This window comes from Macaca fascicularis, chromosome 2 (genome assembly GCF_037993035.2).
Source record: "Macaca fascicularis isolate 582-1 chromosome 2, T2T-MFA8v1.1".
Taxonomy (NCBI): Eukaryota; Metazoa; Chordata; class Mammalia; order Primates; family Cercopithecidae; genus Macaca; species Macaca fascicularis.
This window is the reverse complement of record NC_088376.1, coordinates 132002355-132019555: the sequence shown is the minus strand read 5'-3', so window position 1 is coordinate 132019555 and position 17201 is coordinate 132002355. Positions and strand designations below refer to the sequence as shown.

General features: G+C 42.2%; 1 protein-coding gene across 11 annotated transcripts in view; it reads left to right on the top strand.

Annotated features, from left to right (window-relative positions):
* The window catches only part of TAFA4 (TAFA chemokine like family member 4), a 229754-nt gene that overhangs the window by 26548 nt on the left and 186005 nt on the right, over window positions 1-17201 (top strand). For 7 of the 11 annotated variants that reach the window (XR_010584555.1, XR_012431349.1, XR_010584556.2 and 4 more), the window contains exon 1: window positions 937-1258. The exons of 2 other annotated variants lie outside the window; for them this stretch is intronic. The gene's annotated coding sequence lies outside the window, so the exon portion shown is untranslated. Of the gene's footprint in view, window positions 1-936; window positions 1259-17201 lie in introns of those variants that run through there. 2 more of the 11 variants (XM_005547569.4, XM_045385898.2) reach the window with 1 other exon arrangement.

The window sequence follows — 17201 nt, the reverse complement described above, 5'->3', positions numbered from 1 at the left end:
TAATTGTATGTCAATGCAGAGTAAAAGGACCAGAAGATGATAAGCCAAGCCAATGATAGTGAGCAGCATAGTGGTGCGGAGCAACGCTTTCTAACTTTATGCATGTACCAGCCACTTGGGGATCTTGTTGAAATGAAGATTCTGGTTCTTGGGTGGGGCCTGAAAGTCTGCAGTTCTAAAGTGTTCTCAAGGGACGGCTCTACGGAGCCATGCTCTGAATACTAAAGAGCACGGATTTACTAGTTACCTGTGTAATCCTCAGTAAACGATTTAACTTCTCTGTGCTTCCATTTTCTCATCTATAAAATGGAGATCAGATGAAGTAATCCCACTAAAATGAATACCACTGAGTGTCACTGATTATCAGTTACTTCACTTGCGGAAGAGTGGAGGGCATGACTGGGGATGGAGCTAGAGGAGGGAGTCACAGAAGTCTTAGCTGTATTTTATACATTTAAAAATAAAAGTATTCAGGTATTGATACGTGGGCCGGGTTTTCTCTTTTTTACAAGCACATTACACGCGAAGCCAGATTAGCTCATGAATGTGCTACAGCACAGGGTGGCTAAGAAATCCTCCTTGCAAACTGCTTTGGGTCCTGCGTGGGGAATGGTTTCAATTGACAGCCGAACCCTAAATCCCTTTTAGAGATTTTAGGCGTTTATGCGGAGCTCAACGCGACTCTCAGGTATTCAGGAAGACTACCTTTTGCTCAGCACCTGCGGAGTGGTGGCCACAGCGAGGCGCTCGGGAGAGGCTCCCGGAGGCCGGCAGGTGGGGCGCGCCGGCGGAGCAGGGGTGCGGGGCGGGGAGAGGGCCGGCCCACGTGGACCGCGGGGCCAGGCAGGGGCAGGAGCAGCCGGTCGGCCGGGCCAATCAGCGCGTTCCGCGGCGGCCCGGCCCCTCCTGACCAGCGCGCTAGCTGTGCTCGGCCCCGCACTGCTTGCTGCGCGCCGCCCTGGACGGGGCGCACAGACTGCGCGCGCGGCTTCGGGCGAACATCGGGAGTCCAGCCTCAGCCGCCTCTCCGCAGACGCTGCTTCTCCAGCAGCAGCTTCGGGTTTCTCCCGCAGGAGCTTCGGGCTTCTCTTGGTAGAGACGTGGGAACTTTCCTTCTTCTGGCGAGGCTGCAGAGGTGATGGGCCGCTCTCCGGGCGCCCGCAGGGAGGCGGCACGGTGAGCGTCCTCTGGCTCCGGTGTGGCGATCGGTGCCTAGTTCCGGAGTCGCCGGTCCGACTTGGATGCCGGCTCTAGTCGAGTAAGAAGGGTTGGAAAGGATAAGGAGGGGCGAGGGGATGGGGTGGGGGTGGATTTGGACCCTGTATTTAGGTGCTGTCTCGTGGGCAGCCGCTGCCTGTCGGGCTGGTACCGACTTAACTCAGCTCGGTGCAGCTCCCCTCATCCCGGCTCTCTGGGGTGCTGGGGCGACTGCCTGTGCTGAGGTCGGCGTGCAACCTGAAGTTGGAAGCGGCGCTCCGAAGTATGGATGTGTGGCTGGAGAGAGGCAGCGGCTGCTTCCAGTTTCGGGGTTCGTGACTGACAATCAGAATCCCCGGGGTGCTCTGCTGATGCGGAGGAGGCCACTCGATGAATTAATATAGGGGGTGGTGAACTCGCCGTGAGCTCTTTTCTGGACAAGCCGACCTTAGCTCTTCATCCCTTTAATCTGAGCTAGGATCCTTATAGGAGCAAGCAGGTGGGAGCAGGTCAGCGTCCCCCCGCCCCCACCCTGAAGCGCTGGTTGCTGGGATCTTGCTGGAAGGGCGCCGCGAGCGCTCGGGACGCGTCTTCCAGCTGGGAGCGCAAAGCTTCCCGCCCAAGTGGAGAACTGGAGCGGGTCTGGAAGTTGCGTCTCTTTCCGCGGGAGGCATCTCTACATTTCTTTCTCTCGTTTTCCCTCTGCCCTGTTAATCCGCTCCTAGAAGAGAGGGCATCTTTGACTCTAAGCAAGGAGCTCGGGGGAGGATTGGAACTGGAAAGCTTGATCTCCTGCACCTGGGGAGGCTGCCGAAGCCAGACACAGTGCCGCTGGTGCGTTTTCTTCTTGAATCACCATCATTTAACTTTTGGGGGCTCCACGGAGCCTTAGTCAAGCTGTGAATCAGCTCCTAAGCAGTATGTACCTGCACGGGTTCACGGACTCGCGGAGACCTAGCCTGGTGCCCATCCCCCCTCATCGAGATTCAGGGACCCCCTTTGGTGAAACATCTTTATTCCTGAGCTCTTTTCCTTTTTAACTTTTCAATGGTCTTCCTTCTGAGACAAGCAAGGTTGATGTGATGTGACAGGCGATCCCCGTATGTGGGGATGGGCGCGTTCGAAGCCTTGGTCTGTTTCTGTCTTTAATATCCTTGGCATAAAGCTTGTCCACCACAACCCGGAGCTGCCACCTGCAGACTCGATCACTCAAACTTGTGCACATTGATGGCCTAGGTTTCTAATCACACGCATCTTCGTTTGGCCCCCTCTAGAACACTCGCTGAGGAGGGAAGAGGTGGGGGCAGTTTGTCTGTCTGAGCCCAGTTCAGGAAGGCCTTGGAATTTTTTTTTTTTTTTTTTTTTTTTTTTGAGACGGAGTCTTGCTCTGTAGCCCGGGCTGGAGTGCAGTGGCCGGATCTCAGCTCACTGCAAGCTCCGCCTCCCGGGTTTACGCCATTCTCCTGCCTCAGCCTCCGGAGTAGCTGGGACTACAGGCGCCCGCCACCTCGCCCGGCTAGTTTTTTTTTTTTTGTATTTTTAGTAGAGACGGGGTTTCACCGTGTTAGCCAGGATGGTCTCGATCTCCTGACTTCGTGATCCGCCCGTCTCGGCCTCCCAAAGTGCTGGGATTGCAGGCTTGAGCCACCGCGCCCGGCCGCCTTGGAATTTTTTAAAGGCTAAAATAATTTAGGAACAGCCATTTTGCAATATAATTAGTGTTTCCACTCAGTCACTGAGAACAAATGTATGACCTGGAGAATTCTTCAATAGCTCGCGTGGGTTTTATAGTGAGAAGAATTTCTGCTAAGTTTATAGTCCTATCAGTGTGAAAGCCCAACACTTCCTTTAGGTGGGAAATACAGGCCTTAATAAGGTAGTGTGAGAGCAGTTTTCAGAATCGTTATGACTAATGATGACTTACGTCCTCCCAAAATGACCGAGTGAATTGGTATGGCTCATTTGTGCAAAAAGCTGTCTTCATATGTGTGGACGTTTCTTGATCAATATTCTCATAGCAGAAAGCCGTATTTCAAGGTTTCCTTCCTAAGTTCTTCTGTCTCATTGTTCTGCTTTGCGTGACTTTGCTTTCATCCCTCAGTACCATCTTAACTGCCCTTTGACACTTTAAAATTTATTATAAGGCTTCAAGTCACAATTTGACTTGGCCAGTTTTCCCTGCTAAAGATAAGAAAGTTGCCGTGTCCAGAAAAGCAGGGGCTGCCAATTTATCTATCTTTGAATGACTTTAATTGTATTGCTTGTTCCCTTAGCACACACAAAAAAACCCTACAAATATCTCTGCTTGATTATTGGATATTTTTCATTGAAGGCAACCATTTTTATATGTCTAGTACTAGGATGTTCTAGGTCACTTGAATTTCAATATTCATTTTCTGATCTTTTTAGACATGTGTATTGTTTGATGACCTAGTTCCACTTAGTAATTAAAAAAGAGAAAGAAGAAATTCCTTTGCTCCCCGCCACCACCTCCTTTTCAGTGGTACATAGCCTTTTCCTAATAGCTGCTTTTTTCTGCACTACTCATTTATTGTTACACTTAATACAATACTTTGCTGTGTAAATGGTGTGTTGATGCATGTGATATTAAAACTGCATTCACTGGGGATTAACCCTTGGATATGACATCATCACCAGCCAATCCTTGATCTGATTTGAACATGCATTGACAAAAGTCATATTATCATATTGAGCAAGTGATTCTATATTGCCTGTGATGAATGAGGGAAGCAATGAAGTCTTCTTGGTGCTTTCTAAGTCTCAATTAGCTGCCCAGTTGGAGAGTTTTGGGTATTTCTATACTAACAGGCTTAGCTTAATAATAAAATTCTCAGATTGCAGTTTTATAGATCTCTTTAGGATTTGCATAAGGAGATTTTCCCCCTTATGCTTTCTTCCTCTTTGGGAGTTTTTCACCCTGTGTTCTAGCTCTGTTTCTTTACAAATATGTAAAGATAACATAGTAAATGGAATAATCTTTTGCTTTTGTTTTTTGTCCTAGAGATAGCCATGTAGGTGATGGGCTAATTTGTTTGAGTATGTGCATTCACTTATTCAGGTGTTGGCTATAAATCAGTCAGGATTAGCAAGACGACTTAAAGTCCTGAAGCCAATCAATCATAAATGATTGGGAGGCCATACAGTGTATTTATCCTAATTTGTCAAGATTCAGGATTGAGGGTGGGGGATGGAGGCAATAGGAAACAAGATTCAGGATTCAGGCAATAGGAAACAACGGTATCCATAAAGGTATTGGTGAAGTGATCTTGGCCACATTAATCACTTCATAATTATTTGTTTTGAAAATGTTATTTCTAAAAGCCATGTCAGAACCTAGACAGCCCTGACTTAGAGACTTAATCTGTAGTATGACATTGCACTTTGTAATGCCCCACTCAATTTGTGATCTCCTGCAACCCACCTCTCAAAAGATAAAATTGACCTTGACTTCCCATCTATTTGATATCTGCTGAAAAATAAGAGAAATTCTTCCTGTTTTACAGTCACTATTCAAGTTCAATTCATTTTCCTTCAGTCAGTCAAAAGGCTCTTAAAAAAAAAAAAGAAACATAAACTTAATTATACAATCTGGTTTAAGGAAATGCTCAAAGAATTTTATATCTAGAAAGTACCTCAGATTTCACCTTTCTAGAAGATCAGGGGGAGGAGGTATTGCCGTAACTTGGATCTAGTATGTTATTAAAACAAACAAACAAACAAACAAACCTGGGATTAGAATCCGGGAGTACCCTAATTCCTAGCCCAGTGAGCTTTCCAGTGAAGCCTGGGAGAGAATGATTCCTGTGATGTGGTGGGACCCCTCCCCTTGGCTGTCTCTGCGGACGAGGGCCACTGGCTTCTTGCACCATCAGTTTGCTATACTACCATGCTAGTTGAGCCCACCTCAAGGATTGGACAGCTGTATACACCAGCTAGCTTGGGTTACTTCCTAGTAGCTGCCACAGTATCCACGATTATAAAGAAAATGTTTAAAGGGGAGCTGGCGATGGAAGGCGATTGGGCAGGGTGACTCAATTTGAACCTAACTGAACACATGGAAAGACATGGATGTCAAAATGATGGTCAGGCAGTTTAATGATTTATGGTTTACTTGTGAAAGAACTCAGAATATTAATCTATTAGGTGATAGGCTGCACTTTCATATTTAGTGTCTTTTAGTTGCTATAAGAGCCAGTACTAGCCAATAATTTGGAATAACATTATTTTCTGGCATGGTTGTGAATAATGATAATGGTACCCTACATTTGTTGAACACTTAGTATGTGCCAGCTGTTGAGTGTTGATGTTACGGAAACATTCTGGTTACTAGATGGCTTTCTCTATATGGATGAACTACTGATTTTCAGAGTTATGAATCTAAGGCAACATTGAATCTTTTTTAGTCATTCTTTTTAATTCAAAAGCTGTCAGGATCTTAGAGTAACAAATGATTAACACAAGCATAAAGAATTTTAATTCAGAAGTATGGCACCATCAAATATGAGGGAGTTCTTGTTAATAAAATGACAAGACACTATTTAGAAAGATAATAAAGGCATGGGTAATTTGTTTCCTTTTATGAGATTGTGGAATTGTTAGTCCAGAAGAGTAAAATATCCTTATTGGAAAAATAGGAAGATATCATTATATTTCTTTTTTCTTTTTCTTTTCTTTTCTTTTTCTTTTTTTTTTTTTTGAGATGGGGTCTCACTCTGTTACCCAGGCTGGAGTGCAGTGGTGTGATCATAGCTCTCTGCAAACTCAACCTCCTGGGCTAACGCAATCCTTCTGCCTCAGCCTCCTGAGTAGCTAGAACTACAGGTGTGCACCGCCATGCCCGGCTAATTTTTTATTTTTTATAGAGACAGAGTCTCAGCATGTTCCCCAGGCTGGTGTTGAACTCCTGGGCTCAAGCAACCCTCCTGTCTCAGCCTCTCAAAGTGTTGACATTACAGGCATGAGTTACTGTGCCTGGCTATCCTTGTATTTCGTATGAAGTAAAGAGAAAACACTAAGCTTTTTTTAAAAAAAATAAAAATATGGCAGTACACACAAACTACTCTGTTGGCTTTGCTAGTGCTGTAAGTTCATTTCAAACTAGAAAGCAATAGAACATTCTACAGTATTTCAGTTACCTTAACAAAAGGTGGAACTGTCAAAAGCTAGAGTTATTATTTATTCGTTTCTTTTTTTTGATGACCACCGTGTCTGCTTGGATTCTTTTAGTTTCACGTCTGTGCCATGTGTTCTAAAGTTTTCTCTGAAAATTAATAGTTTTATTTCTTGATTTCTTCATTTCCATTTCATCTTTTTCTCTAGTAAGTGATGAAAATATTGATGAGTCTGCGGTATACCGTAGTTACTAACCCGGGAATCATTGGGCCTAAAACCACAGACTTTAAATATAGCTTCTAAAAATTAACAAAGGTTTTCAGCAAGGAAGAAACTTGCAGACCACGAAGTTCGGGGGAAACTTAAAATTGCTCCAGTGGGGGGCAATTTTGCTCCCCAGAGGAGTTTCCGCAGTATCTGGAGACGTTTTTTTGATTGTTACAATTTGGGGCAGGATGGTGTGGGAGAGCAGTCTCTCGTGGGCAGAGGGCAGGAATACTGGCTAAACATCCTGTGGTGCACAGGGCAGCTCCCACAGCAAAGAATTACTATTTTTTATTTAGTTATTTGGGAATTATTATTTTTTATTTATGTTTTTGCTCTGTCACCCAGGCTGGAGTGCAATGATGGAATCTTGGCTCACTGCAACCTCTGCCTTCCAGATTCAAGCGATTCTCTCACCTCAGACTCCCCAGCAACTGGGATTACAGGCACCCGCCACCATGCCCGGCTAATTTTTGTATTTTTGTAGAGATGGGGTTTCATCATGTTGGCCAGGCTGGTCTCAAACTTCTGACCTCAGGTGATGCACCCACTTCAGCCTCCCAAAGTGCTTGGATTACAGGCGTGAGCCACCATGCCTGGCTGCAAAGAATTATTTGATTCAAAATGTCAGGAATGCTGTGGTTGAGAAACTCTGCTCTGATGCAACTTTTAAGGTCCAGAGTAGTGAAAAATATCTTATCCAATGTCTGCAGCTCTTTATTTCTGTCAGGGAACCCAAGTATTTTGATGCATAGGCCACAATTCTTTTCATCACCCTAGGCTTCTGTTTTGAAAATTTCTTTTCTTGGCCGGGCGTGGTGGCTCACGCCTGTAATCCCAGCACTTTGGGAGGCCGAGGTGGGCGGATCACAAGGTCAGGAGATCGAGACCATGGTGAAACCCCGTCTCTACTAAAAATAGAAAAAATTAGCCGGGCGCAGGGGCGGGCGCCTGTAGTCCCAGCTACTCGGGAGGCTGAGGCAGGAGAATGGCGTGAACCCGGGAGGCGGAGCTTGCAGTGAGCCGAGATTGCGCCACTGCACTCCAGCCTGGGCGACAGAGCGAGACTACGTCTCAAAAAAAAAAAAAAAAAAAAAAAAGAAAATTTCTTTTCTTAATTTATAAAAGTAGTACATACCTGGGGTAGAAAAATTCAAACATTGCAGAAAAATATAAAAAGGAAAGTTAAAAAAAAAACCCACCCAATTTTGCCACCCAGTGGCAATTCCTTTTTAAACTTTGGTAAACCTGTTTCCAAATCCCTCCTGCTGCTTTTATCCACATATATTTAGACCTGATTTATTTTTTTTCTTTTAATTGATTTATTTTTTTTTCTTTTTGTTTATTTATTTTTGAGACAGAGTCTCTGTCGCCCAGGCTGGAGTGTAGTGGCGTGATCTCAGCTCACTGCAACCTCCTCCTTCTGGGTTCAAGCAATTCTACCTCAGCCTCCTGAGTAACTGGGAGTACAGGCGTGCGCCACCATGCCTGGCTAATTTTTGTGTTTTTAGTAGAGACGGAGTTTCACTATGTTGACCAGGCTGGTCTTGAACTCCTGACCTCAAGTAATCCGGCTGCCTCCACGTCCCAAAGTGCTGGGGTTACAGACATGAGCCACTGTGCCCGGCTTAGACCTGACAATTTTGAATACGGGGGTTCATACATCATATGATCTGTGTCCTACTTTGTTTACTCAGCAAAGGCCGATTAGAGGGCTTCTGGTGAACCTGTGGCTAGGGAAGGAGGCCGACATTCCTTGCCTGTGGAGACCTCCTACGTTGTGGTGATCATTTTACATGAGACCCAGATGTGCTCTGGAGTGATTCCAGTAAAGATGACAAATCAGTGAAGAGAGCTATATGTCATTCTTTTTCATGGCTATATGTTATTCTACCTAAAAATTTATCTTAATATTAGTCATCAAACATCCAAAAGTTAAAAGAGATTTTGATTTTCTTTGTAATGCATCCTGTTTACCAGACATCAAGTTTCATATGTCAGTAATGGAGTGAGTCCTACAATTCAACCTTTTAAAATGGTGTCTAGTTTAATATTTTTAAGTAGTTTGAAAGCCATAAATATTTTGTACAGTGCAATGTTTAATTAAGGCCATCCAAAGAAAAAATTACTGGGGTGAATTCTTCTCTGTATGTATCGTTGGGGGCAACAAATCACTGGAATAGTAATCTTTGTTACTATTTAAATCATTTGGCAGCTCTTCCAGTAGGAGCCAGATTGTAATGTAAACATCCGTTACCTTTTCTCTGCCTTCAGAACTGATTATGCAACTCGGTTTCACATCAGAGACGCAGCTTTCTTCATCTATATTTTTGGATTAATTCCTTCTCAACACACACTCACACACACGCACGCATACAGATATCCATGGACACAAATCAAAAGAGCCATAAAATTGGTTACTATGGACTCAGTCCTCCCAGGATAAAAAACTCACATCTTCTTTGCACTCTGTCCTGCTCTTTGCAGACTCTAGGTCTGCTCAGAAGCGTGGAACTCCATTAAGCAAGCCGGAGGATGGCTGTGAGTCTGCCCCTTGGAACCAATCTCATTCTCCTTATATGCGGAATTTCCCCCACCTCAAAGCTTAGGTGCTGATATGCAGCTGAGGAGATTTAGAAAACTCATTGGTTAACATTTAAACATCCCCATTAAGGTCAAGGAATACCTACCAGTGGGGGTGAGAGAGGCAGTGGGGAGTGGGTAAGGAGATGTTTAAATGGAATTGAACCTTACTTAGCAAGTGTCTCTTTCATGAGAGCTTTCTCTGGATGCTGGCCATTTTTACATTAGAGAATGTTTGTGAAATATTTGCCTTGAGCTTTAGAAAAATTATAATAGTAACAATAGTTATCATTTGTTGCGTAAGGATGTTGCTGGGTACTATACTAAGCATTTTTGTTTTAGTTTGGGTAAAAAACGTAAAATTTATCATTTTAACCATTTTTAAGTGTACATTTCGGTGGCATTAAGTACATTCACACTGTTAAGCTACCATCGCCCATTCCATCCACAGAACCCTTTTCATGGTGCAAAACTGAACTCTGTACCCATAAAACACGAATTTCCCATTCCCCCGTCTAGTTCCTGATGACCACCTTTCTACTTCCTGTCTCTCTGATTTTCACTCCTCTAGGACCTTATATAAATGGAGACATACATTATTCTTTTGTGTCTGTCTTATCTCACTTAGCATAATGTCTTCAAGTTTCATCCATATTGTAGCATGTGTCAGAATTTCCTTTGTAAGGCTGAATAATCCATTGCATATATAGCCCACACTTTATTTTTTTATGTGACCTTCAATGGACATTTGTTTTTTTCCACCTTTTGGCTACTGCACATCATGCTGCTATGAACATGGGTATACAAATATCTATTCAAGATGCTTTTAGTTCTGCCTTTAGTTCTTTTGAGTCTGTCCCCAGAAGTGGAGTTGCTGGATTGGATGATAATTCTGTGTTTAGTTTTTTGGGGGTACCACCATACTGGTTTTCCATGGTGACTGTGCCGTTTTATACTAAGAATATTTTTTGTGCTATCTGATTTAATCCTCCTGAAGTCCTACAAGGTAGACACAATCATCATCTCCCTTCTTTGCATGAGAAAAATGAAGCACGCAGGGTGGAAGCCACACTGGTAGTTTGTGGCAGAGACACAGTTTGAACCCAAGCAGTGTGGTCCAGGGACAAAACTCTTAGTAGATTATTCATTCTTTGAACTCAAGAAAGGTTGGCCAAACTCCTCATGCATATGGCCCAGGCTTGGTTGGGGAGAAGAGGTAAATAACAAATGTGTTTACCCTAAGAAGCTCTAACTGTCCTTATCCTGCCACACAAAGGAATTTGTTGAGATTTGGAGTTCCTGTGGGTCAGATGCTCATTGTGAAATTGGTATTTTATCAAAATAAAAACAGGCAATAAATATACACTGTGGCTATTTAGGCTGTTAATATCAGTGCTGCCTCAAATCCTTTGGCAATTAATAATTATGCAGCCCATGGCTTTTTAAATGCCATTACAATTTTTGCTTCTCATTGGGGTTGGGAGGGTGGTGGGTTGAGACAATATGAGGAAATAATCAAGATTAAGATAAGCCTTGGGTAGAATCTGACCGATGATTGCATTTTTGCTTTACAGAGACAGTAGGCAGAGGACATGGGCATCCTTCCCACCCAAAACACAGCTTGATGGAGTTATTGCAAAGGAAGGCACGTTTAGTCACTTTATAGAATTAACAATTGATCAGTTTTGTGGTGCCTCAGTCCTTTCTAAGCACCCCATGTTTATTCATTATTGTGATTACACAGTGGAAGCGGCTCTGCTTGATGTGATGAGCAATAGCAAGATGTGAAGACATTTAAATACACTTGAAATTAAGTTTGCACAAATAGGTGTCTGACAGGGTGTTCTAATTTGATTCTAAAGACCCAGAAATAAGCCTGTATGGGGAAGGGGAGTGAGAGGGCTGGGCCTCATGGAATCCTGAGTCAGATGTATGTAGTTTATTTTCCAGGTTTCTTTGTTATTTTAAAGGAAAATGGCCGTGGTTAGAACCATGTTTCTCATAGGTCAGTCAGGGGAGCGGACAGTGCCAGTAAGCTCTGCCATTGATACTGGCCTAGCATGTTAGTTAACCCTTTTACAATGGAGCACCAAGCTCTGGTGTTCTCAATAGTAGGGGAAAAGTCACGAGCCAGCTTGTCCTGATGTACACATGTACAAAATATACTAATCATCCTATGAAGTATTAATCAGGAAAGGAAAACATTCTTCAAGACTGAAAGTTAAGGTCATCCTGAGAAAAAGGGCTGGCAAGATTCCTAGAAAACTGTTTCTTCAAGACATTTTGATTCCAAATTTACTCTTTTCACATTTACAAAAGACTCAGGATCCCAAGTGTAAACTCAGATTCTGGTTTGATGTGCAAATATTTCTGAACCACAGCATAAATAGACATGAACTTACAAGCAATTGACTATATCCGTATGTACGTTTCATGATCCTCATTTACTTAGAAGGAAGGAAGAGAGATGAATATAGGGTTTATGCTGATTGCAATTTTTTTTTGTCCTCTGCAAATTCTGAATTTTGTTGGATTTTAAAAATTGATTTTACATAATCTTGTTTGGTATACCCGTCCCCAAATTCCAGTATTCTTGATATTCTTAATATTATCCTTTAGACCAGTGCTGGAGCACCTGAAAGGCTTGTTAAAACAGATTCCCTGGCCTCATCTCTAGAATTTGTGATTCAGTAATTCTGGGATGGGGCCTGTGAATTCCTATTTCCAGCAGGCTCCCATGAGGTGCTGATGCTTCCAGGCTTTGGATCACACTTTGTATAACACTTTCTTAGACAATACATTTTTCAGAGTTTAAACATTTTAATACAGAAATTTTTATACAAATAGGTTGTTTTGATTAGGTTGAGAGTTTCTCATTTTGTAACATGTTGGTAAGCTTGTCTAAATAGTATGATTCAGAAGGTTGATTTAAATTACTGAACCAAAAGTACAAATTAAATGTTCGTTGGATCAGTATTGTGTCTGAGAAACTGATTTTGATAATGTCTTGACATTTCTTTTAGAGCATAAGATGCGTTTTCTGTACTTGAGGCCTTTTAAAATAAGAATTGCCCAGTTGTTTAAACGAATGTTGAGGCAGGTTTGCTGTATGTAGCATGTAACCAGCCTATTGCCAACTTCCGTCATCCGACTGATGTCTACATTGGACTAGGAAAAAACATGGCTTCGATTTCCATACAGTTTTGATCTGATTTAAATTGTAATCCTATCGGCAGGTGACATACAGGAATTTCGTTTTTGTTCCTGTGTAGTTAAGACTCAGCAGATGTTAAAAGCTGATGTGGATTTAAGATTTCATCCGTTCTGGGAATAATTGAAGATTTAGTCAGGACCAGAAGATGGAGTTGTAGACAGAGTTATAGGACTTGAGGGGGTATGGAAAGTTTTTGGACAGATGCCTGGCTTATTGCTTTCTCCTGCCACTTGGAGGAATAAATTATCTTCTGTGTTTGCTTAAATGAAAAGCTTTCAGTGGATTTTACTTTGTCTTGCACTGTCTAATAAAACTAAAAGTTTGCAAACTGAAGTCCCTTTGAATAAGAAAACACATGTAAAGAGCTTGCTTTTTTTTCTCATTCACTCGTTTAAAAAAATTGGAAGTTTGTGAAATACTTTGGAGATAATCTGAGTTATAGAAATGTGTGGGTGTTGGCAGGAAGGTTAGAATTGGCAACCAGCAAGCAGAGCGGATGGACTGGGTCAGAGTCATTTAACCTCCTTCGTCTCCAGAGCTGTGTTTTAATTACATAGCTGGTTTGTGGAACTGTGATCCCCTCTTGCGGGCAGCAGGGTGTTGCGTGTGACTAGGTTTGTACTAACATTTCCTTGGGACCCATCAGTCACTGTTGTCCCCTCGGCCGGTTTTCACGTTGGTCATCTCTACCCAACTGTCAAGATGCTACAGTTCTCTTCCGTGGCTGCTGACCCTTTTGGCCTTTGTTTCCCCAGCGCTCAACCCCAGACAGTTAGAAGATGAGGTTTCCAAGTTGAGTGGCAGATGAAGGCCCTGCTGGAGATGGCTTCTATGGAAGACTAAACAGCAGAAGCATCCAAACAACAAAATTGTCCTAATTTTTGTTTTTAAGAACAATATCTACTTTTAGAAAACCATGGTCTTTGATTTACTGTAGAACATGGCATGTGTGGGTGGTACTGTCTGCTGGCTGGGAATGGCTGGTTAGTGTTATTACAGCTACTCAGCCTGCATTGTAAGGGATAGTGATGCCACTGGTCATAATACAGGGTCATAGGGACTTTGTAGAACCTCTGCAGGGAATACACAAGTTTTTTTAAAAAAAAATTAGAGAAAAAGTAAAAATCACCTCTAACTCTCTCTCTACAACCCATTTCTGTCTCTCCCTTCTCAGATACTATGAAGAGTTTGGGTTATAGCCTTCTGCACATATTTAAAATATTTAATATACATTACATTTCAAAGAAATCCAAACCGAGGAGGAAGAATGGACTGATGAAGACTTGGTAGATTCTTTCTTATCATCTGAAGTTGATTTGTATCAATGCCAACTAATCAACAGAAATAGGAAGCATATTTGGCATTTAACTTTATTTAAAAAGTATATTGTGAAAATATCAAAATATATTAAACTTTGCTATTTGTATTAGTATGTATGGTTACTAAATATACAGTGTTGTGTGAATTTTTTCACTTAAGTAGTGTCATTTTATACATCTGATTCTATAGTTTGTATTTTTTTGCTTACTGGTGTCTTGGAGATTATCCACGTTTATACATACATAGCTCTCACTCATTCCTTTAACTGCCATATAGTGTTCCACTATGAATGTACTGCATTTTATTTAGCTGTTTCCCTACAGACGGGCATTCAGATTTTTCCCATTTTTTTTTCTGCTATAGAGAATATGATGATATCATTCTTGAACAAAGTCATATATGGTGTTAACTGAGATGCTGTGTTTACTGTTTAAAGCCTTCTCATAATTACAGTCTCTTGGTACCCATGTGTTTGCATTTTTCTAGGGTAGAAGTGTAATTGCCTGGTCAGAGGGTGTGTTTTAGAGTATTAAAAACACCAGTGTACCAGTGGCTTGGGAATGCGTCTGGAAAATGTGGGGACTGCAGAAAGTCTCTTATCATTATGTTCCCTTGAAATTAAGATATGTTAACTCCAGAACAGGCCAGGCCCTAGACATTATCAGTAAAATCTGTAAGTAGAATCTTACAAATTCCTATGTGTTTCAATAGAACTTCCCTGTGATCATGGAAATGTTCCAAACTTCTTGCTGTTCACTGTGAGAGCCACTAAGCTACATGTTACTTTTGAGTACTCGAAATGTGGTTAATGTGACTCAAGAAGCAAATTTTAAATTTTCTTTAATTGTAATTAATTTAGCTTTAAACTTAAATAACCATGTATGTGTAGTGGCTGCCCGATTGGACAGCGCTGGTGCAAGGTATGCATCATCATAAATGGTAAAGCCATTGTAATTTACTACAGTCTCAAAAAGTTTTAGAGAGTGACTCATGGAGAAATGGAAGTGTAGTCTATTTTGTTCATTCAGGGGCTCAAGACTCTTGAGCTGAAAATAAGGTGATAAGTAAGTGAATGAAAACAAAACGATGTCATTAAGATTTATCAGGCATTTTCCTTGTTTAGAGACTCCTGTCTGCTCTGTCCTGACAGGGGCCGCCTGATGGAGTTGCACGTCCTACTGGGGCAGTTCTTTGTAAAGTGAATTGATGGCTATGTAAATACAGCCATTAACCTTAAGCACCTCAGACAGCTCCTGGGGCGTTGCTGTTTTCTTGCCCTTGAAAATGCTGGTTGATGGATGCCAAGATGTTTTTTAAAAATTTTTTTCCTAACTAACTGGTTGAAGCAGTGGACCTGGGAAGTTGCAGGGAAGCTGACAAAATTGAAGGCCTATGAGTGTGAATCCTATGGCAGGGGTTTGGAATTTCGTTCCTCAGAGGGATATTTTGAAGGTTTACTCTTGGTATACAGGAAACAGGATGTTGCATATGTCTGTGTACATGGTATTTTTAAAAACACACAAAGTGAATTGCAATTTGAAAGTGCTGGTTACAGAAAGTTTGTAGAAAACCTGGTTTTAAAGCAAATGGAAGAGGCTGGGCATGGTGGCTCACGCCTGTGATCCCAGCACTTTGGGAGGCCAAAGTGGGCAGATTTCTTGAGCCCAGGAGTTCGAGACCAATCTGGGCAACATGGTGAAAGCCTGTCTGTACAAAAAAATACAAAAATTAAGCAGGCATGGTTAGATGCATGCATGTAGTGCCAGCTACTTAGGTGACTGAGATGGGAGGATTGCTTGAACCAAGGAGGTTAAGGCTGCAGTGACCCGTGATTGCACCAGTGCATTCCCGCTTGGGTGACAGAATAAGACCCTGTCTGGAGGGAAAAAAAAAATCAAATGAAGTTTTAGAATTTAGGAATTTTGTATATATTTTAAAATTGGACATAGCTTGCAATGAAAACAACAGCTTCTTTTTTGTTTCTTGAAAGACATTTTTAGAAGTAGATCGAGTGAGGATGGCAGAGGCAGTACATGGATAAGATTCCCATGTCGAAAATCTATCTGGTGGTAGGACAAGCAAAAGTTATATTAGAAGTAGGATCAGAAGATGATGGTTGCCAGTGCGCTGATTTTTTCTCCATTGTCATTTGCGACCTCTCCCCCTTCCTCTGAGGTAATCACACTGACCATCTCTCATTTCTTACCATGCAGCGAATGTGTTCCTTTACTTGTTCAGTGGCTCTGTACCTGATTTCCTTTCCCTGGAATGTGAAATGTGTGTCGTGTGTGTGTGTGTGTGTGTGTGTGTGTGTGTGTGTGTGTGTCTGGCTTCCTCATCATTTAAGTCTCAAATGTTGTCTCATAAGAGAAAACTTTGAGTAATAAATCCCTAACCTACTCAAAGCTACAACAATCTGGCCTGCTTAAAGTACTGGTGGGAGTTTCCAATTGATGACTATGCGAAAATGCTTTGAAAACTACAGCTCATTGTATAAATGCACATTATCATTATTCCTGAAGATCTGCCAGAAGCCACGTTGCTGTCTACCAACTTGTCCTGATCTTCCATAAACCGGGTGTCAGTGAAATCTCAGAAGTGTTGAATTCAGAGCTTAGGTTTCTACATTCTCACTCAGTCCTAGATAAATACCATTGTTCCTGGGAACTTTCAGTCTGTTCCACACTGACACACAGGGGCGGAGGTCTCTTGATTCTGCTCTTGGGTTTGGATGAGGTAGGAACACCTGTGAGATTTCAAAAAGCCCGAAAAACTCAAACCATAGAACCACCACAGTCTCATAATAAGTGCAGTTGAGGTGCTGTTTATATCTGAAATCTGTCATTACATTAACCTGATGAGGAAGTATGAAATACACCCCCATGTCCAATTTGAGAAGAAGTACATCAGTGTTTCCTCACTAGTAGTGAAAGTTGCCCTCCAAGATGTTAAAGTGGAATCTTCTGGGAGATTTCCTTAGGTGATGAAAGGGCCTGTGCTGGAGACATTTCTACATTTCTTTCGATTATTTAGTTGTTGGTGGTCCATCTATACAAAATGGATATATGCAATACAGGGTGGAAGAGATGCTAGCTGCATACATCACATCTATTCTTCCCCCTTCCTTAGTGATGGAACGCTGATTTCTAGTAAGACACAATCTGTACAGAGTCAGGACTATGTTTTACGGACTCTCTTGCACCAGGATAGCCATAGGAGATATACGTAGGAGTTTTGGATGGTTATTTCTGGTGAGTCTTCTAAAATCCAGGGGTAGAGCCCTTTCTGGATCTTCCTCCTTTCTAAGTCCTGGAATGTGATGTAATAGTTTGTTCTCCAACAGCTATTTTGGGCTGTGAAGTGACCTTGATGACAAGAGGCAGAAGGGAAAAAGACAGAACAGAAAGACAGAAGCTGCTTGAGGTCCTGGTGATTCTGTGGTGCCGAAGTACCTGCCTTGACCGTTCTACCACTGGGCTTAATTTTTGCA